General features: G+C 39.2%; 1 protein-coding gene across 5 annotated transcripts in view; it reads left to right on the top strand.

The window, feature by feature from the left end:
• Positions 1–21,415, top strand: part of TENM2 (teneurin transmembrane protein 2) — a 615,717-nt gene that overhangs the window by 54,687 nt on the left and 539,615 nt on the right. For all 5 annotated transcript variants that reach the window (XM_066196982.1, XM_066196981.1, XM_066196980.1 and 2 more), the window contains exon 2: positions 6,191–6,296. The gene's annotated coding sequence lies outside the window, so the exon portion shown is untranslated. The remainder of the gene's footprint in view (positions 1–6,190; positions 6,297–21,415) is intronic.

Raw genomic sequence — 21,415 nt, 5'->3', positions numbered from 1 at the left:
GTGGAATGTTAAGCTTTGCTTATACCCAGCCCCAGTTACACTTGTACTTCAGTGCTGCCTGGTGATGGTGCTGTGAATGGATGCAGAGTTTCCTTTATTCCCTCTGAAGAATGCTTCCCAACGCTTGAAGCTGCCTCAGGAGCTTCCACCATAGTGTCTGGGGCAGTGTAAGGAAGGGAAGACCAGGAGTGCGCTTGCAGGGTGTTTATGATTCAAGGCTGCAGATTCATGCCCAGCTGCTGCTCCCAGCAGCACCGAAGGACTGATACAGCTCTTCTCCCTGCCCTGCTGATACTCCCTTCATTTCCAGGTAGCCCCGGTTCCTTTCATCCTCTGGTGAGCTGTGTTTGGCCTAATGAGATCATCCACCTTGTCTGTTCCCTCTCCTCCTCTCCTGATATTTGCATTTTCACCCTAAGTGACTGTCTCTTGCTGGTTCTGGTTACCGTGCTGCCCGTCTTTGAAGCTTTGCAGTAGTTCTGAAGTTCATGATACTCTGGCATTTTCACTGTGAGTTTTATTGTTTTCTCTGTTTGATTTTATCCTTCTTAATTGGAAACTCTCAGTATGAAGTAATGGTAAATACAGTTATATTTATTTTCACCCTTACAAGTGGAGCTCCTGATTCATTTCTTCTGGTTATTATCTACTTGGCTGTTTGTTTCTATCATTTATTTGAATCCCCTGGACTCTGTGGAGGCTCTGTGAGTTGTGATGTTTGCGTGTGCATGGATACGGAGACTTTGCACCTTTCAGTAACTGCTGAGCTTGATGCTGTGGTCTGTACTCTGCTGAGACACTGATAAATGTTTTGGTTAGGTGAGCTGTTTAAAAAGGAAATCTAAACCAAAACTCAGTATCAAGAGAGATTCTCCATGGTTTTCTCCTTGGTTGTAGAGCTTGGGGCCTTACTGGGTCAGCATCTGTGGTGGGCACAGCCCAGGGTGTTCTGTGCTGCTCCCCTGCCCAATGCCAGGTGCCTTTCATGCATCTCACTCAGACATTTTCCTTCCTCTTTCCAGCACCTTTGTTTTCCTCCTGAGAAATGAATGAGTTCTTCACTGTTGGCCTCTTCTTTACTCTCCAAATTATTGATGGATGTTTCCTGTTTAGAAGATGCTTTTTCAGTCCTTTGTTTTGTTAGGAAACAAAAACAAGAGGTATTATTTGTAGGTGTTAAATACACACTATACCTGCTCTGAAAGAAAAAAAAAAAAAAAAACAAACCACAAAGCTTTCCTTTCATATATATATATTTAAAATACATAGAAAAATATTTACTTCAGTCATTTCACCTCTAGAGTTTTTTTGTGCTGCCTTCTTTCATGTTCTTCCTCTTGCAGTTTTAGGAACTCCTGATACCCTTGAACAGGACAGAGTCTTTGAAGTTTATTATCCAGGGATTGTAATCTATGCAAAACTCTGTTTGTAACTAGATATAGGCCATGGCTGAACCCCCTGCAGTGGTGGTGAATGATGCAGTTTTCAGTGAGCACAATTTGGCTTTCTTAGTGTCCGCTGTCCTGATTTGTTGGTGCAAAGGCTTCTTCCCACAGCTGCTGCTTGTTCAACACCAACTTTTACCGTTACTCCATTGTAGCATCCTTCATTGCTTTGTGAAATCGTGGTCGTCTTCCTGTTTGGATGACCATGGTGCTTCCCTTCAGCTTCTGCATGTTTCCTCCTGGTCCTAGGGATACGGATTTCAGTAGTCATGTCAGACTGGTACATTTTTCATTTTTACCTTTCTTTTTTTTTTTTTTTTAATTTGGATTGACTTGCTGTGTCTCTGAAGATGTTACAAAGTTACTCCTGTGGTGTCTTGGAGGTTTTATTCTGCTGCGATTCAGCTGTGATTTTTGCACTCTGCCTCTTGAAAGCAGTGCTATTAGATGTTTGCCATGATCTTTTCTTTTTTGTCGCTATCATTCCCATTCTTGCTGCCTTTATTTATAATTTCTCTTGAAAATATAAATTGTTGTCTTCAACTATTACTAATATTCATTAGAAAAAATGATGCTAGATTTCTAATTTTTAAATTTTTAAGCTAGACATTTGGAAATATATCAGTTATGAAGTACAAAGCTTACATATTTGAGAAATCTATAATGTCTTCCTTTTTGTAATTTCATTGTTTTGTTCTACAGCTGTAATACATTGAAAAAACTTATGTTTATAATTTCATGGCAGTTAAAAGCTTTATTATTATTATTATTCATTACCCAGAATTCAGTTAATTTCCATTTACTAATCTACCACTCTCTCATATTTTCTGCTGGCTAATAGAAAGAAGAAATATTTTTTTCTTTCAAGTTTGGCCTACAGCTCATAAACCCAATTTCCATTATATGTATTGGTGCAAGATGACAAAAAACATATTTTGAAAGTTTTTACTCCTTTTTGTCAAGGGTGCTATGTTATGATCAATATCACTTTAAGTAATTGGCATTTATGTTAAATATCAAGTGAATAGAAATTTTAGATATTCCCTGATTGGTTGGAATGTTCAGAATTTTATAAATCATTATATATTTATATATATATGTTTATATAAGTTTCTGGAGAATGATAACTCTATACATTGAATATAAAGTATGCACTGTGCATGTCAGGTGAGTTGACATGAAAGTATTAGATTTGGTTTTTGAATACTGTGTACCAGTTTGTCTTGCAAATAATCTCTCTGCAATCATCTCTGTCTTTATTGAAACACTGGCCATATTGTCAGGCAATTATTCAAGTTGCCAAAAATAAAGAGGGGTGTGTGGGGCTGGAGCAGTGAGAAAAGTCCAGGACTTAATAGCCAAAACACAGATCTTTAATTTGCATTTGTCCTGGCCTTTGGGTGCAGTTGGATGATGATCTCTTTTCTTCAGAGCCATTGGTTCAGTCTCAGAACAAATCAGTCTTGGGAAGCCATGTAAGGTGGTGTTTGTAAGATCGGTGCTGTGGGTTTGGTTAGGGTTTTTAACCTGCTGAGGTCCATGACGCAGGTTGTTCAGGAGGGAGATGCAATATGATAGTTTGTGTTGTCTGACACCAGAGCTGCAGCTGTCAGCTGCAGAGTTGCTGGTGGGAGCAGTGCTGCCTCTCCAGCCTGGACACAAAGCTGGTGGCTGCTGCTGCTGCTGTGTTCCTGTGGCTGAGCCTTGAGGAGAGAGGGGAGCTGGAATTGCTGTGTACCACAGCTGGTGACAGGTTTCTGCTTTGGCATGGCCAGTAAGCGTGCACTTGTCCCTTATTTACTGGACATGTGAAAATCAAACTGATTTTTATCACTCTGAGCTTACAGCTGAAGGCACCCAGACCTGTCCTGCAGCATGCAAAGTGCTGTGTAATGCCAAATGCAAGGGAAATTGGGCACGTGGTATTCACAGACACTTCTCCCATCTTCTCATGCCAAGATCTCAGCCAATTAAAGCAGAGCAGTGTCCTTCGGGGAGTGGTGAGCAGGGAGGGGTTGGTGCTGAGCAGCAGCAGGATGAGTTGGGGAGGCTGCCTGGCCTGGGGCCAGCAGTGTCAAAAATGAGCAGGAAATTGATTTAGTGAAGCTCTGAGTACCTTGTGCTAAATGATCTATTGACTGAAAAAAAAAAGCAACCAACAAATTAAAATTAAAAATACTACTAATAAAGCACAACGTAGAGTATGTACCAACCAGTACGAATTGTCTGTGTTATGTAGATTTTGCTGTTCCCTGGCTTTTAGATGCTTGCAGCTGTGATATTTCATTTCTATCATTACCGTGTGTGTAATCTATAACCTGCATCTAAGAAACACGACTCATTAATTAATCATTACCAAGGGCAAGACATGCAGCAGCATCAAGTGTGCCAAATCCTCTCAAAGTTTTTAAGTGTCTGACTGCTCGCAGATAGCATCTCAGCAGTGCTGGCAGATTACTCTAAAGGACCAGATCTTGCAGCACATACGAAATTTATGGGTTTTTATATCAGTTCTTCCAGTGGCATTCCAAGTAATTTTCAACTCTGCCTTGCATTTGTTTAACCCTCTTCCTGCTGCTGCTCTGAGCCTTGCTGCTGTGGTTCCCAGCAGTGCTGGGGTGTGGATGGCACCAAGGACCTCAGGGTGGCGTTGGTGCAGATGGGCAGCCCTGGAGTTTTTAATGCTCATGTGTGCCTCGTTGGCATTGATGTGGAATTATGGACATAGGCAAACTCTGCTGCAGTGGGGTGGCCACTGTGGCTTCTCTTCTGAGAAACAGTGCACTCCATTTTTATGCTGGTTGTTTAGTACCTGCCGAAATTGTTTTTAAAGAATCCCGTATTATTCTAAGAGGTGTCTGAAAGGAACAACTTCATCCTCTTTGGCTTTGTTCCTTTTCTTGCTTGTTTGTAAATATTGGTTGATGTTTACAAGCACTTCTCCCCTGCTCTCTCACAGAAAGCTACTTCAAGGCAAAAAAGTATTAGAATCTGTCAGACTGTATTTTTTTTTATTTTTTTTTAAATTGTGGCCACGTGTCCTGTCAGCCAACAGGCTGCCTGTGATCAGTTTGAAAAGCCTGGGTGAGATGGGCTCTGCTGAGGTTTAAAGATGTTTCCTGATGAGGTAGATTTTAGCTCTCACAAATGACTTGTTCTTTTTCTTGGTAGCTTATCAGTGTCTGTATCTCTGTAACCCAACACTGCTCTTATGGATCTTGCTGTTCCAAATCCAGCAGCTCCTGAAATAGTGATACACAAAGAGGGAAGGTATAAAAGAATTAACAGTCATAAGCAAATGCTGTAAATGGCACAGAATTACCAAAGCAGGAGGTAGGTATTAGAAGTGTAATTTGTGCTTAGGCATAGGTTGATAGGATTGCACAAAAGAAAGTAAGCATAATAGTGAAAATAAGAAGATTATGAAAGTAAAGACTGCATCCCAAACCCTAATTAGTGAGGTTATCTGCATTTCAGCTTTCAGATTTGCTCATTAAAAGCAGTGGGGTTTTTTTGTCGTTTTTTTTTTCTCCACCTTGATTCATATTCTTAGATAATCTTATGCCAAGATTCTGGCCATAAAGATTTTTACGTGATACTAATGTACAATGTGTATCAAATTTTTTGTGTCCCAGGACACTTATTTTAAAATTGATGCTTTATGGAAAGCTGTTGGCCTGAAATACAGTTATGCCTATTCATTTCCAGAGAGATAAAGCTCAGCAGTTAAACAGTGCTAGTACGTCAAGCTCCTTTTTTAACCCAAAATAAATCCCATTAATTTAAATTCAGTGAAAGCCATGGGTAAAGCAGTGTTAAATGCTCTCAATATTAAAAGATAGTAGCCTAAAAGTTTCATGCATAACAGTAAAAAGCATTAGCTTGTCTTGATAGGTTTTTGTACATATTTATGATTAAACATTTGGCTCTAATATTAATGTTTAACAAGTCTGTTCCCCCCTCCAGCCTGTGAGGGTTTTGTATTTTTTTCAGTGGGCTGCCATCAACTATTTGAAGTTCTTTGGCAGAACGACCAATCACTTCTTCCATAATTCCTTACTGTTCAGTTTCGTAATACAAGGTGGAACATATGTTTCTTTCAAACCATCTTACATATGCTTTTGGCTCTGCCTGGATCGTTTCGTTGACCAGGTGGAAATTGCTGAGGCTATGGACTTACTTGGTAATACTTGTTTTTCCAAAAATACTTTTGTGGATAATAGAAATTCTGAAGCAAATGTGGGAATCAACAGGTATTAGAAGGCATTGCATACTGAGAAAAAAAAAAACCAATAAATTGACAGGGAAAGCAACAAATGGTCTGTATAGTGGTGACATCTAAGACTATTTTAATTTAAACTTTTTTGTAATAAAAATGCCCAGTGGAAAAAATGTTATGCTGCTTAAGATCATCATCTCCATTTTATTCTTTTGAACCGAGCAGGGAAGATATGGTCCCCTCTTATTTACTAGCTTAGCAGTGTAAAAATTAAATTACTAAGCAATCTCTGTGCTTGAGTGTCTGCATTTGGGACAGGGAGGAGAGACAATAGGAGGCATATGGAAAGAGGAATCTGGAAGGTTTATTTCCTACATCTGGCGTGGGTCCTTTATGTAGTTAAAAACTGCGAGAGAGAAACACTGAAACACTCTTAAAGCCTTTGCTTACTTAGGATTTTACAATGGCTTGTTTGTGTTTTGGTTTTTTTTTTCCCCTGAAAGCTATACTTATTTCTTTCTGACAGATCCATCGTGCTTTTCCCTGCCCATTGCAGTAAGAATTCCCGGTGACCTGATGAGCTAAAGACACGACCCCTGAGGACCGCGGGACGGAGCGCTGCCGACCTCCCGGTCAGTGAGTACTCACAACTGGAGTCTGTGTGCTGCTTGCTTGCCTCACAGATGTGTTTATGTTGTTGGCCAAAGTGCTTCCATCTATCCTTGAAAAGTGCCTGGGAAGATCTCTGCAGGAAAGTGTTTTTGTAGAGGAAAGCAATTTGTCTCAGCACTTTCCTTTAAAGAATCTACTTCAGTCTTTTCCAGCCCAAGTGAATTACTTCAGAAGGCCCCACTAAAAGAAATATGCCTTTTTCCTGTCTACCTGCACGTTCATTTGTGGGCATTGCTCATCCTGACAAATTCAGGATCAAATGAGGGTGTTAGGAATTCACTGCTCCTGGCATCAAAATAATTTTTCCTTAACTCAGGTGAGCCTTTGGTTGAGATTCTGAACACAACAAAAATATTTAGTCTGTATGACTGGCTGCATACAATTCTCTATCTGCGTATAGATAATATTTGTCATGCAGAGAAAAGACAGAGAAGAAACTTTCCCTTCATCTGTTCTTTCGTGGTTTCTCTAATTGCTGGTCAGAATGCTCACAAGACACCTTACAATTTAATTACTGTTGTACACATGCTCTGGGAATTCAGGTAATTATATGAAGTACCACACTTATCCCAGTGTGTCCAGAAGTGGAAATGGGCTGTCCTGCTTAGGAGTAGCTGAAGAGTAAAGGGAACACAGCCTTCGGTTGATAGATTCCCATCTGAAACAAAAAAAAAAAAAAAAAAAAAAAGGAAAAAAAAAAAAAACCTTAAGTTAAAAAAAAAAAAAGAGAGAATCTGGTGGAAATGTGGCAGTATTTAAATTTATTTTTATTATTTTGCAAGTCTAAGTTTCATGGCAGTTTTCTGCCAGTTCTGTGTTAGAGATATGAAACAGGGGATTCCTGAAGTCTGTTTTTACTATTATAAATGCATCTATCTAGTCTATGTGTAAGTTATTTGTATATGCTCTGTGTATACGTTCCTGTATTTAAGGGATCTTCATAGCCCATCTTCAAGTAGTTAAAGAACAGATTGGCAAGTACTTCCCACACCAAATTCCAGGAGAACAAACATGAAGTGATAAAAGATACTGGTCCAGAAGCTCTCACTTTTGCTCTGTATCGCAACAGCAGTTTGTCAGGGGAAGGTTGCCGAAGTAGGTCCTTGGTGAAAATCTCAAAACACCTGATAGCTCAATCTCAAAATCCCCTGCTGTAGTCTTGGTTTGTTTTTGCTGTCTGTTTTTTAAAATAACACCAAGTGATCCCCCAGGGTCAGACAGCAAGTCAGTAGCAAAGCTGAACGTGAAACCAAATTCGTAATTCCCTACAGCAATTGAGGTTGAGAATGTGCCTGCTTAAACTTTCATAATGGTGGCTAGATCCTGTGCAGGACTTATTTTCATTGCTCTGGAAAATATTGAGGCTAGGAAGGATTTTCAGGGACTGAAGGAGGAGAAGTTTTCTTATTGCTCTCCATGATGTGTCTGGAGGAGTTTGCTCTGGGTTTGGTTTGAGTCGAGACACAGGCTGGGACAAGGAGCTCCGTGGTGTTTGTGAGGAGCAGAGCTTTCCCTCCCTGGCAATGAAATATTTGCTTTAGAGGATCTCCAGCTGAGAGAAGGCTCCTCACAGAGCCCCAGGACAGGGGGAGAACACAAGCACCCCAAGATCGCACACAGCATTGTATATCAGCTGATTTGGGGTTTCATTTTGGGGCTTTAGGGTTTTTGGGAGCCGTTCTGTCTGTACATTCCGTGGGAGTTTCCCTTAGCTGCAGCTTTGGGCTTGGGAATTTGCCCTGGGTTCTGTCCCAGGTGCTGGTGACATCAGTTGTTTTCACCCTGCTTGTAGGTTCTGTTGTCAACTTTGCAGTTTTGAGCTGGTTCTGTCTGTTCTTTATTTCACTCCTGAACTTGTGTACCTGTGGATTTCCTGGTGTGGAGAGGAAGTGCTGGTAACTTCCCAGTTAATTCCCTTTTGTCTGGTTTGCCCAGCCCTTCAGAACTGCCTGTTTCTGCCTTTTGTTCTTTATGCATGTGTGATAATTTCAGTTCCCAAACAACTATGGAGACTCATTTCCCTCCATTGTGCTCTTCGCCAGCATCCTCTGTTTTCTTCAGAGGCCGTGACATCGATATTTCAGCATATTTGTTAGGTTTGCTTTTTTGTTGTTGTTTAATTTGCCTTCTTTTCAACAAAGGATGCTATCATCCCATCGTGGTGGATCAAAGCCTTTAGAAAGTAACTACCTTAGAGGAAAAAGAAGTTTAACTTCTTGAACAAAACCCTTCTGGACTTATCCTCAAGGGAGGAGTCAGTTTCTTAGCTTTATGCCTCTTGACAGGAAATTTGCGTCTTCTGAGGGAGTTGGAAGAAAACAGCCTCTTCATCACTGCCAACTTCTGTGCTCTTCTTAGTTCCAGGTCTGGAGGATGCAAATTTTTTGGCATTTTTAGTGCTGCCATTCTGAAAAAAAAAAAAAAGCATATTCTGTATGGTTTGAAAACCTTCTGTAAACTCCCATTGGTATGAAGAGTCAAAGCTCCTTGAGCTAATTGCTGCAGAAGCCCTGTTTTTACTGTCAGACTTGGATGCCTCTGCCACGTTGGGTTTATTAGTTTGCAATGATTTTGAAAGGGAACAAAAGTTAACTAATAATGTGTTCTTAAGTAGTATTTGTATCTTTTATTTCTTAGGCAGCAAACTCACCAATCAGAGCCTGATAAGTTAAATATTAGCACTCAGGAATGGAGCCGCAAAGCCAATGCAACTTCTGTTATTGATTTTTCTCCAGAGTAACTCTTTTGGCAGCAAAGGCAGATTTCCATCCTGTGTAAGCAACAAACTTAGAATAAATTACTCTCAATTATAAAGTAAGCAATAAATCAGCACTGCTACAGTATTGTCCTCTCATTCCTCACCCCATACCTGAAGTGTGTATCCCAAATAAGAAACAATGTGTCAGAAAATAGTTTTAATTTTATTTTTAAATACATACAGAAAAATGGATGGTGTCCTGGAATTACCAGCAATAATTAAGCCTGATGAAAGATATACAGGGGTATACATGCAATTAAAATAGGTCATTGTAATGTGATAATTACAGAAGTAGAATTGAAGTGTTGCTCATGCTTTTGTAAATTATGCCATATCACCAAGTACCAGGTTTTTTACTTTTTTTCTTTGTTATGAAATTCAGTAAGATATTAATGGGGCTAACCACTTTTAGGAATGGTTTTAAATTTATCAGGACATATGCCCACACTTAGCACTGCAAACATATTTGTTGGGAGAGAAATTTATTTGGCAGCACTCTTTAAGACATAAGATTTGATATGAGAAGATGAAGCACTGCCATTTCTCAATGAGCATGAGCAGATGAGAATTTGAATATTATTTTGGATAAATTCAGGCCTCTGTCAGATGTATGGAAGATGGGAATAATTCAAGCAGAACAACAAGTCTAGGATAATTAAAAAAATAACTTACTGTATCTTAAAATATTTTTGTGGACTCTGGATATGAATATTCAGACTGAGAAGGACATAGTGAGAAAAACTAACTATATAAAAATACCAAATTATCACTAAAGGTCAAGTAAAAATGTACTGGAAAAGATAACTGGGTGTTTGAAGTCCTATTGTTTGGTTTGGTTTTGGGTTTTTTTTGACTGACTACTATGTAGCATACAAAGTTGAGAGTTGATAAATAGATGCTGATAATATTTGTTACTTTATGAGAATTCTCTTGGAGTCAGGTACAAATTTTATTAACAATAATCTGCATTCTGTGCCATGTCATTGTATAATTCATATATTCTTCAAATACTTCAGTGGGATATGAGGTTTTGTGTGAAAAAAGAAAATTGTATAATTCATATATTTTTCATAAACTTGAGTGGGATATGAACCTCTGTGTGAAAAACGCTTTGTGAGAAAGAAATATTTGAGCTTTGACCTTTGATGTTTCTAACTAAATTTTAATATATGTCATAGTTTTAAAGAAAAAACTCATCTTTTGCCTTCTGTGGGAATGTGGGACTGTGGGTGAAAGGGTGGGGGAAAATGCTGGGGATATTCAGGCTGGCCTAGGGTGGCAGCTTGAGGGAAATGTTAGGATAACTAACATTTATGTTAGTTATCCATATATGTCTGAAAGCCTCTTAGAGGGTGACTGAAGGGGACAGGTCTTGCCTAGAAACTCCAGAAGTGACATTCTGTGCATTCTGGGTCTGTCCTTAGAGAGCCCAAAGAAAACACGCTCATGACAGATTGTTCTCTGTGAAATAGTCTGTGTAACCTGCTCCAAGCACTGAAAAGGGAGTATCTGACACGAAGGGAAATGTAAAATCTTGTCTGTGCTGCAATAATCTGAAAAAAAAAAACCCTTTATTTATGGTTTTATCCCTTCCTTCCTCTACTAAAACTCAGCACTGGCAATTTTAGATTTTTGTGCAACTCATTCTGAAGTCTTCCTGGAAACTTGGTGGGGTTTCAAAAGAAGTTCTCTGTGTTTGAGAGTGATGTAGCCCGTCCTGTTTGATGATGAACCCTGGGCTGAATTATTTCAGGGCTACCTTGTGAAAAGGGAAAGGTTCTCAGTCAGCATCTGTCCTGGAAGAAACTCTGTGTCTGTAATTGCTTCGTGACTGCAGTTCAAGGTGGTGTGACTGTGTAGGTGTCCGATAAATGTTTTTGGTGGAATAGAGCACACATATGAAGAATGAGTGGATAAAGCTGCATTTCAGTTCCATTCTTTGCAGACCAGGCTGGTGCCTTTGCCTTCATGAACAGCTTATTTTTGTGTATTTAACAAAAAAAGAAAAGGAAAAAAAAAAAAAAGAAATCTTTATGAGAAGGGAATATTTGTAAATAGATGGTGTCTTTCAGGCTTTTCCTTTGCTTTTTATTGCACTGTTTGTGTTTCTAGAAGTAGCAGGTACAAATAAAAACACAGTTACAAAATACAGTCCAGTTGTGAATCAGCTTGAAATTAAATCACGAGTTAACTTCTAGTCAGCAACCTGTATCCGCTTGGGTAGGATCTTCAAAAATCAGGTGTGATAGAAAACAGAGGAAGTAGATAAAAATTAAACTGCCGTCACAGTGAGAATCAGGATGTTCAGCATTCCCAGATGTTGGTTGGGGAAGCACCATGCCAGCAGTACTGACAGCTGCACGTGCTGGGTGCTGAGGCTGGGACATCAGTCAGGGACAGTAAGCCTGAAGAGCAGCTCAGGTGTCATCCTGGAGATGGCTGCTGTGGCTGCAGGAAGGGACAGACGGGGTGAGCAGGACACCTTGCAGGGTAAATCAGTTCTGCACCTTGGGGAGGCCTCCAAGGGTGCGAAGGATGCCCCAGAGGAGCAGGGCAGGAGGGCCTGGGAGAGCCACAGGGCTGTGCTGCACTGCCCTGGGCCATTCCAGGGGGTCTGGGAGCCACGGTCATCCACGGCACAGATCCACGGTTTTGTTCTGCACTCTTAGCCTGCCTTTGAACTTGAAGCTGTGCACAGGGAAGGCTCTGGTTTGCTACAACCTGTTGTTGTCTTCCATGAACTACAACCTGTTGTTGTCTTCAAGCTATTATTTACTCTTGGTGTCACTGGACCTTCTACAATTTGCATTTACATAAACATGTCTCACAGTGTCGGCACCTTTGCAGTGACCTGAAATGGGAAAGCAGCATGATTGTGATTGTCTTATGTGATCTGCTATAGAAAATCAAAATATGCCAAAGGATGAGTTTCATCAAATTAATTTAGAATTATAAACTCGATATAACTGGATTTTTATTTGAATTTACCTTGCACCTGCCCACCTATTTTACTGGCAGATGAGTCTAACCTTAGCTTTTTGAACATGTACAGCAGAAGCAGCTTTGCTTCCTGCAGATCCTTACTGACCCAGCTTTTTATACCCCCTGGCAAGCTGCTGTGTGCTTGTACAACACCAGGTTAATTACAGCCCTGTGAACAAGTGCATTAAAACAATCTGCCTACTGGTAGAGAGATATTTTGTTTTGCTTTACAAGACTGAATCTTCTTATTTTTAATATTAGCTTTGTCATAACTGTCCTGTGGCACATTTCACGGACAGTTGAAGGTTCCCTCACTTTAGCAGAAATCCAGTTTATTGTGCAGATACCCACTTTTGAGAATGAGCATCTGCAGCTACTCAAGGCACAGAGATGCTGGTGAGTGTGTCTAGGCATCTTCATTTGTTGTGCTGTGTTGTCCCTGGATAACTATGCAGAATATCTGGCAGTTGAGCAGTCACAATGCAAAAAGAGAAGCACACTGGTGTTTTGTTATGTGATAGCTGGCTGTGCCACTGATAATAAAGCAATAGTTGAACCCAAGTGGAAGGATTTTTTCTTTTTAAAAGAATATTCTAAATATTTGTCTTATCTCTTTTTTTTTTTTTTTGTAGATCTCCTTAGCAACAGAAACAGATGTTTCTTTTCTCTTAGTCATTACATTCAAAGAAAGTAGCTGCTTCAAAAATAAGGAAATCAATTTCTATGAATTGGGTAGCTATTAATTATTGCCAAGATGTTTTAGGATGATAATAAGACATGCAACAATTGGCTTTTTTCTTTAATTGAAATATAGCTATCTAGTTAACCTGTGCTGGTTAGGTGAGCTATAATCTATCTGCTCATATAGTGCAGTTGTGTGATAAAGACAAGAGAGAGCTTGAATATTTCTGGTTTCTTGAGGAGATAGGTAGTATCAATGTGCACCTAATGTTTTATTAATTTATGACTTCAAAGCAAGTCAGTGAAGAGTTTGCCTTGAAGACAAAAAACTAAAAATGCATGGCCTTGCAAATATATATTTTTGTATGTCAACTCACAATATGAAATGGCATTATTAATTCTAATCGCGGACATTGTTTTACAGTGATGCTCTTTTTCAAATTACTATCTATTTTTCTCTGGATTTTGATTGTACAATTTTAATCTTTTCCTTGGGTTTCAAAAGGGTTTACTTATCTGTGATCTTCATCTGTATGGGCACATGTTCCTTCCTAATTCACAAGAAAGTGGCACATTTAGATGAGATTTAGAGAGAAATGAGTTAGGACTGCAGGATCAGGATATGGACTGGTCTCTGTAAGCCAGAGAAAGAGTTACCTCTGCAATTTGGAGAGAGGGACTTTTTGCTGCTCCCCTAGTCCTGAGTGATTGTCATTTAAGATAACTGCATGTGTATGGACCCACATATGTGCTTGAAAACCAGGGTAAAAAATGAACCTTCATTCCTGATAGTGTTAATCTACTTTGTTCATCACATGGAGATTTAGTAGCAGTGTCGAGGGGGAAAAAACAGTTTTTCAGATGGGTGAGATTGGGAAGCCTTAACCTCAACTGGAGCTGAACTGGCTGTCCTTTTTTTACTAGCTCATTCTCCTGCAGCATGCACATCCACAGCAGGAAAAAGAAAACAAAGCCTTACTCCAAGAACCAGCAAAACTCAGAGAAGGAGAAGCTGAAGAAGATTAGTGTCATGCCACAACGTTTAATCACATTTGTACTCTCCCTGATGCTTTCCTTTTTGTTTGTCTCTCTCCAACCCTGGAAATAATCATTCTGATTGGGACTCCTTTTGCCACGTGTCGGTGGCAAAAATGGTTTTGAAAAGCTTTGCCAAAGAACCATCTGGAGCATGACTGAGGGCCAAGAACACTGAGAAAGAACTTCCTCCGTGGCAGAGCTGATGAGCTGGGAGGAGCAGTGAGCAGTGAACCCTGGCTGTAATCCTTTTACCTGGCCAGCACATCAGACAGATGGGCAGGCTGCCCAAAGGCTGTTTCCTTGGGAGTTCTAGGGAGAAGGCCATACTACCCCTTAGGTTTTGCCAGAGCAGGACCTGAACCATCTGCAGTCCAGTTAGATGTGCAGAGTAATCAAAAATACAAGTATGAAACCACCCCTGATTGTCTCAGTAAGTGCAGAATCTTTGTGTCTGCTGTGTGCCGGAGGTGGGGCTGGTCAGCACAGCTCCTCAGCGAGGAGAGGGCTGCAGGGAACAAAGCAGCGTGATTTGGGCAGGGCTGAGCTTCAGGGAAGATGGGCACTGCTGTCTGTTCACCCCAGTGGAACCTGTGTGTATGGGTGAGGAGTAAAGGTATCTGGTGGGAGGACCTCAGAAGGGAAGGCTTTCATCAGCTGTGGCCGGGGACAGGGTTCCAAAAATGACAGCAATCTTTGTTGCAGGGAAGAGTCTTAGAAAAGAACAAAACCTTGGTGTGTAGGCAGGGAGGCAGCCTGCAATGGTGTCTGCTCGTCTGTGGGCAGTCCTTGCCTGGTGCTGGCTGCTAAAGTGATTTAGGTATTATTCCTACCCAGTGTGGAGTTTACTCAGTTTATTGTAGGTGAAACAAATATTGGAACTATAAAATAAGAGCTAAATGAAATCTTGCTGCCAATTTCATCTTCTGAAAGTGAAATTCAGACAGGTATATCAGGTATAGGAACTCTCCCAGCCTTTGGTTCATTGGGTTACTGCTGACTCTCTCCTAGCTGAGTTCTTGGAGTAGGAGGCTTTTTCTGGGGAGCAGGAGATGGTGCAAATTCTTTCATGGTAGCTGCAGATAAGGTAGTGTGGAAGCCCTTTGCCGCTTGGAGAAACAATACTCGCCAGTTTGGCTCTGTGCAAGAAGCCCTGTTCTTGTAGCAGTGCCAGAAAGTTGGTGACTACAACGCGGCAAAGGACTAAGTTGGTTTGTGAAAAGAGCAAGAATTTCACTTCCCTGGTGTCTCCTTAGCTGACCACCCAGCCATTTCAAATATTTCCCTTGGCACCAGCTGTCTTGGTGTTTCCTGGATTTTGGAAAATCATTGCTTACGTAATGGTGCTCTTTTTGGATAAAAGTGGATCATTTCTACAGGGTGTTCTAGAGGAAATTGCAGATTTCTTTTGTCCTCTCTGTTTGTTTCATATGTAAGCTGTCTGTTACTGTCCATAGATTTGCTTACTTGCTTAAGAGAGAATTTAGAAGAAAATGACTAATTCTTTCATCATGAAAGTGGACTGAAAAATAGCACTGGCTAAAGAAGGTGCTCTCAATGCCTACACAGTTCCATGGACACAGCTCTTCAAATGCTCCTATAGCAAATGGGGCCTTTTAAACCTTCCTGGCAAATCACTCCTTAAGGTAAAAGAGCTGGTAATTCTGCAGCTCTTCGTGATGTCTGACCACAAGTTATTTTTAAAGACAAACTTGTCATGAAGAATACTTCTTTGATATAGGAGGAATGAATTCCACTCAGTTTAATGCTAATGAGAGTGAGACATGTAAAGTCAGTATTTTGAATTATATGTGAGAATATAAGGATTAAGTATACATTTTAACTGGGCTGAATATTCATAATAGCTGTTGTGGGTTTTTTCCTGCATGAAAAATAGGTGAAGGTAATTTGTGGAATCAATATTCTTGACAGGACTGTTTCATCTGTGGCTTGTGTGTGGTTTGTCAGGGGCTGTGAGAGGATTGTTTTGGCTAGTTTGTATCATCTTAGTCTGACTTTACCAAACAATCTGAATTAATTGCCTTGGGTTGGTTCTGTCACAAAGTTACAACAGGCTCTTTGTCTAATGACACTGTATAGAGTGTGGTGACACTGGACTCCTGGAATAAAAGAAAATATGTCAGAAAGAAAAAAAACCTAAGAGTAATTGTCTTCAAATGTTTGGCAACAAGCATTTTAAGACTTCACAGTTACTCTAAGCTGAGGGTAAATTTTCAGTAAAAATATTGCATACATTGGAATCACAGAACCCAAAATTAGGTACCGGTTTTAATTTTTTAATTTTACTGTTGTGATTATTAATTATGGTGACAGACCCTAATCATGCACATGTCAACACTGAAGACCAGCTTTCAATATATATCCCAGGTATACTCCTAAAAATATTACTATTTTAAGTAATCTTGTAATATAAACACCTTCACAGAACCTACTGTTGTGTGGGATGCAGTGTGCTCTCTAGAGAATCTGCGGAAAAATGCTTTTCATCCACCAAAGGAAATAGGAAATTTGACAACATGCATTTGTCTACAAAATGCGAAGCAATATCTGATGAAATATGCTTTGTCAATAAAATAAATTGCCAAAAAAAAAAATGTAATCCTTCCTCAAAATACGTTTAGCCTACACAGTGAAATAAGCCACTTCCACAAAGTGCATTTGGTTGCTTGAATTATTTTGATTTGCTGTCTATCAGGATCTGTAGGTAGTGTCTTGTCTTTTTTTTGTTTTTGTCAGACACTGTATATCAGCCTTTTTTATTACATATAGATAAAATACATTTAATTTGAAGGTAGACATTAGATAGGACAGCTATATATATGTACATAGATCTACACATATATGTATGGAGTTAGTTATAAATTTAAAGGAAACTTGGGGTCTGTTAAAAAGAAATGTATTTGGCTAAACCGAAATTTATTGCTAAGCTTTTGCATCTCATGGAGACAAAAATACACAGTACTACAGTTGGAAAAGACATTGCAAGTCTGGCTCCTTCACCTTACGTACAAATATTTCCCCAGTTGTGTCAGGAAGAAACATAGATAGATGGAAGTGGGGGTTTTATCATATGTAACAAAGTAGAAATTACCTTTAAGATGTTATTTCATGTACAAGGAGTGTGGATGCCTGAATGAAATAATAATGCAATAATTGTTGAGCTATTTTTACGCTAATTTGGAGGGTGTTATTATTCCTGTCCCTTCAGCTCCATGTTTCTGAGCTAGCACAATGATAATACATTGTAAAATCCATATGAGCACGGGACATCAGAAAGATTTGACAGAAAGCTCACTGGGCAAGCAGCAGACTAATCTATAGGACATATAGGAGCTGTTTTTCTCTAACAGCTTAATCACAGAAATGAGAGACAAGCCCAGGTTCCTGAGGATAACTTGGGTACTTGAGTAAATGTCAGAGCTGTTGCATTTTCCTCTATTTTAGTGTAAATCAGGATTGCTCACTCTTTCCTCATGTGATTTAAGGCAGTAAATCTTCATGGGAGCTGTCTGAAAATTAATGGCAGTTGTAGAAGAAACTACGTAATAGAGATTTAAATTATGGTTTTGAATTATGAATCATCTAATATTTCATTACATAATTGTATAGAACACAACTCATGAAATACCAATTAAAAAAATGAAGTCGTTATTTTTAAAATGTAGTTATTGAACATCAATCCTTTCTTTCTGCTTGTTAGTGCACCAGTGATTAAATTACAATTACTCTTCCCCCTAATATATTTCACAGTTTAAATACCCTGAATAGCCTTGTTTTATATGAGTTTGGGAGCCAGGGATACTGGCAGAGATTGGGACTGCAAAGTTGGTCTTGAGGCACTTTTAGCTTCTGTCTATGAGAGAGCAAGGTTTGTGAATTGGTATTTTCTGCATCTCTTCAACCTAGATTTTGAACTTTTTTACCATGTCTGCTGACTTTGATGACAGGCTACGAGATCTCAGAGATAACTAATTCCCGGCAAGCTGGCAGAGAATTTTAAATGCTTGTGTTACGGGGACCTGTCAGAAGAGAGAACAGATTTCAAAATCTCAGCTCTACAAAGTGTCCATTGGTGAATGCAGCTGGGAGGGCACCAAAGTCAATCAATCAAACCCAGACAAACACTTTATATATCTGATCAGCAACTGAATTTCATCACTTCCACTGCTCACAGAATTAAAAGCTTTTGTTGAGAAATTAGCAATGCATGGTTTCATCACAGAGGATAAATATATATATATGTATATAGAGTTTGGGTTTTGTGGGGGGTTTTTTGTAGTTTGCACATCTTGTCTTTTACTAAATTTTCTAGCAGTCTCTCACTTCAAATGACTATTTTGAGCTTTCATGAAAAATTAATATACATAGTGGGGAAAATTAAGTGAAAATGTGTATGGACCTGATAAAATTTGGTGAGGTTGTAGTGTAACTGTAGATAATTCCATATCCAGTCTCTGAGGTCGTCTCTTGCAGACTCTGCTGTATATTTGCCCTTGGATGAAGAAATAAAGTATCAAATTATTTCCCATTATATTAAAATTGATTAGAGATAAACAATATTGAGTTTAATTAGTTTGAAGGAAGCCTAATAATTGGAAGGCAAAAATGGCTGCTATTTCAATCCCAGTGTTCAAAGTGTACAGAAAATGTTGGAATTTTTTCCAGGTTAACGTTGTATTTAAGCATTCTAGTTGTTTCACAAAGAGAAAGGAAATGTGCCTGTCCATTTGGCTTTATTCATAAGGTGGTATTACAGACAGAAAAATGGATACACTTCAGGAATAACATGTCCTGCATAAACTTTTAAAGCACATTTCTGAAATCTTGAAATGACGAATATTAAAGCAGCTTTATACACACTCTGTTAGTGTTTCGTAGCAGTTGGCTAAAGTGATTCCAACCAATATTTTTATCCTTAATTTTTCTGTGCAATTCTGTGTTAATGTGCTGTCCCAAGGCTTTGAGTGTCACTTGATTCCCCCTTGCAGCAGTTCCTTACACTTAGGTTATGTTCCTTGAAGGAATGAGCCAACCTATTTCTCAGTGATACCCAGTGATACCATCTGTTGATCAGTGATAACAACTGCATGGAGAGCAGTATTTAGAGCTGCTGGCCCTGAGCATCACTGCTGCAGAGCACATAAAAACAGTGAGGGCATGGTGGTAGCCATGGGCTACATTTAGCCTTGGGCTCCTGCATTGTGTCGTCTGCTCTCTTCCTCCATCACCACCAACACCAAACCTCTTCATGTCAGCTCTTGCTAACAGGAGGATAACCTCACCTACAAATAATTAGTTGTCAAGTGAACCATTACTTGCCATTAAAAATTAGTAAATTAATGAATTTGTCTATGTTACTATAAGAATAATAACATTTCTAGATGGGCTTGTATAAAACCCTGCAGGTAACTTACTGAAGACCTGTTCTTAAAGGCTTGCATAGGATCCTGCAAGGATTTTGGCATTCAGAGGTACTCTGTACTTATTTCTGGTGGGTTTTTAGTGCATTTTTTTTATTATTTGACGTGCCAGAGTGATTTCTGGCAGAGAAATTTTAGTTTTCGTGCAGTTTCTCGGTGCTTTATGACACAGCCTCTTCCCTAAAGCTGGTAGCCAGCTCTTTTAATCTGAGCTTTTCACTGTGGAGGCTTTGCAGCTTCTTCCGCCATGAACTGTTGACACGGAGAAGCTGCTGCTGTGGAACAAGCCTGTGTTTGCTCCTCAGGAGTGAGCAAATTATTGCCTAACATGGAAAGTGCCTTAAACTGCAGTTTTTGGTGTGCACTTGAAATTTTCTTCTTTCCTTTGACGGCGACATTTTTTGTCCTAGAATTTGTCAGGGACCAGTGGTCCTCGATGTGATGAAGCTTAGTGCTTTGGTTTACTCTCTGAATAAACACTGGGTATTCCCAGTATCCATTGTGGCTACAGGAATGTCCTATACAGGAATATCCCATCAAACTGGCACAGTGATAACACACACCTTTGGAATTTCTGTCTGTATGTAATGTGTGTTCTATGCTTCAGTTGCTGCAGGTTTGGGTTTGTTTTTTTTTTTTTAAATGCTGGGGTGAACTTTGATGCCTATGTTTCCAAAAGGCTGCTTTGTAATTTCCCTTCTGTGTGACTGTGGCTGTGTAGGAAGGGGGCCCAGGGAGCAGAATTCATTGCAGAACTCCCCTGACTTCCCTTGTTTCTCATTGTCAGCATTGATTTGGAAAGAGTTACCAAAACCAGGAATTACAGACATCACAATCAAGATAGTTCCATTTTCAGTCTTTCTTTGCCAGTCATGGGAGCTCTTGCTACACCAGAATAAAGTTTTATGATAGTTTTCTTAATATAAACCTTACAGTATGTGTTGAAGACAGAATGTTAGAACTAGAATTTTGAGACAATTGGTTTGTTTCTTTCTGTATAGATGTCCTTTATGAAAAATGTTGGCTAAAAAGTTGAGGAAAATGTATAATATTTGTGAAAATCAAATGAATCTTGATAGCACAGGGAAGGTTTATTTCTTGGGAAGGGTAACTGCAGTCTTAATCCATAACTTAGAAAGATGAATCATTGGGAAAAGAAAGTCATAATAAATGTTCATTTAATTAGTTTTGCAGAGGAAAAAAATATAGCAAGAAACATTGACATTAAAAGAAGTATAATTTTAAATTAAGCTCTAAATGAGAATTGCTGTATTGATAAGTTCAACAAAAGCAACCGTCTAAGGAGGCTTCAAAAAGCAGTGTGTACAATTTATCAGAGTGAAATAGCTTTGTGCAAACATGCATTTTGGCAAATTATTGAAGAGAGCATTATGAATGCTTTTTTGAATGGAGTGATATGCAAGCCTTCATCTAGGAGTTAATACATCACCTGGAAAAAGGACCAGTTATTTCCATGCAATTTTCAACAGTATGAATATAATTGCAGAAAGACCAAAACACAGCCTTCAAATTAAGGCAGGGAGCTTACAAGAAAAATTTAACAACCAGAATATAAATGGATTAGCAGAAGAGGTGAACTTAAACATATAGGAATGAAAATTATCTCACATGAGGTTGCTTACTATGTGAGTTTTATATTAATATGATATTATTATGTACCGATTGGTACATGAACATATTTAATTTTTTTTACAGTAAGTTTGATCAGAAGGAGTTCCATTGACCGTATGTATTGAGGTGTTGTATGTTGTATTCTTTCAAATGTGAGATTGTAGAGGCAGTACAATGCAGTTGAATCCTTGAGAAAGCAATCTGTTAATTGTATATTTTTAATGTTTTATTATGACAACCTACCAAAGAACATAAATATGTTCCAATGCTTGCTGTTCTGATCCATTTTTATTTTTTTTAAGATGTTTGGTTTGTGTAGGGAGAGTCCAAGTGATGCCATGTTCAGGTGCAACATCTCAGTTTGCATCCCTCGTTCAAAAAGAAATATTTCCAACTGAAAATAAAATTCCTTATAGTATGGATAATTAAGCTCATGGCTGCAAATGACGGATGCTCCACCAAACCAAGACATTTTGTGTCTGAACTATTGCCACAGGAAAGGGGAGAAGTGGAATAACATCTGCCCTGTGCAGGAGAAGGGAAGGTAGTG

The sequence above is a fragment of the Chamaea fasciata genome, unplaced genomic scaffold (genome assembly GCF_029207755.1).
Source record: "Chamaea fasciata isolate MVZ Bird 193981 ecotype frontalis unplaced genomic scaffold, bChaFas1.0.hap1 SCAF_15, whole genome shotgun sequence".
In the NCBI taxonomy this organism is placed as follows: domain Eukaryota; kingdom Metazoa; phylum Chordata; class Aves; order Passeriformes; family Sylviidae; genus Chamaea; species Chamaea fasciata.
This window is presented reverse-complemented; position numbering and strand designations above follow the sequence as displayed.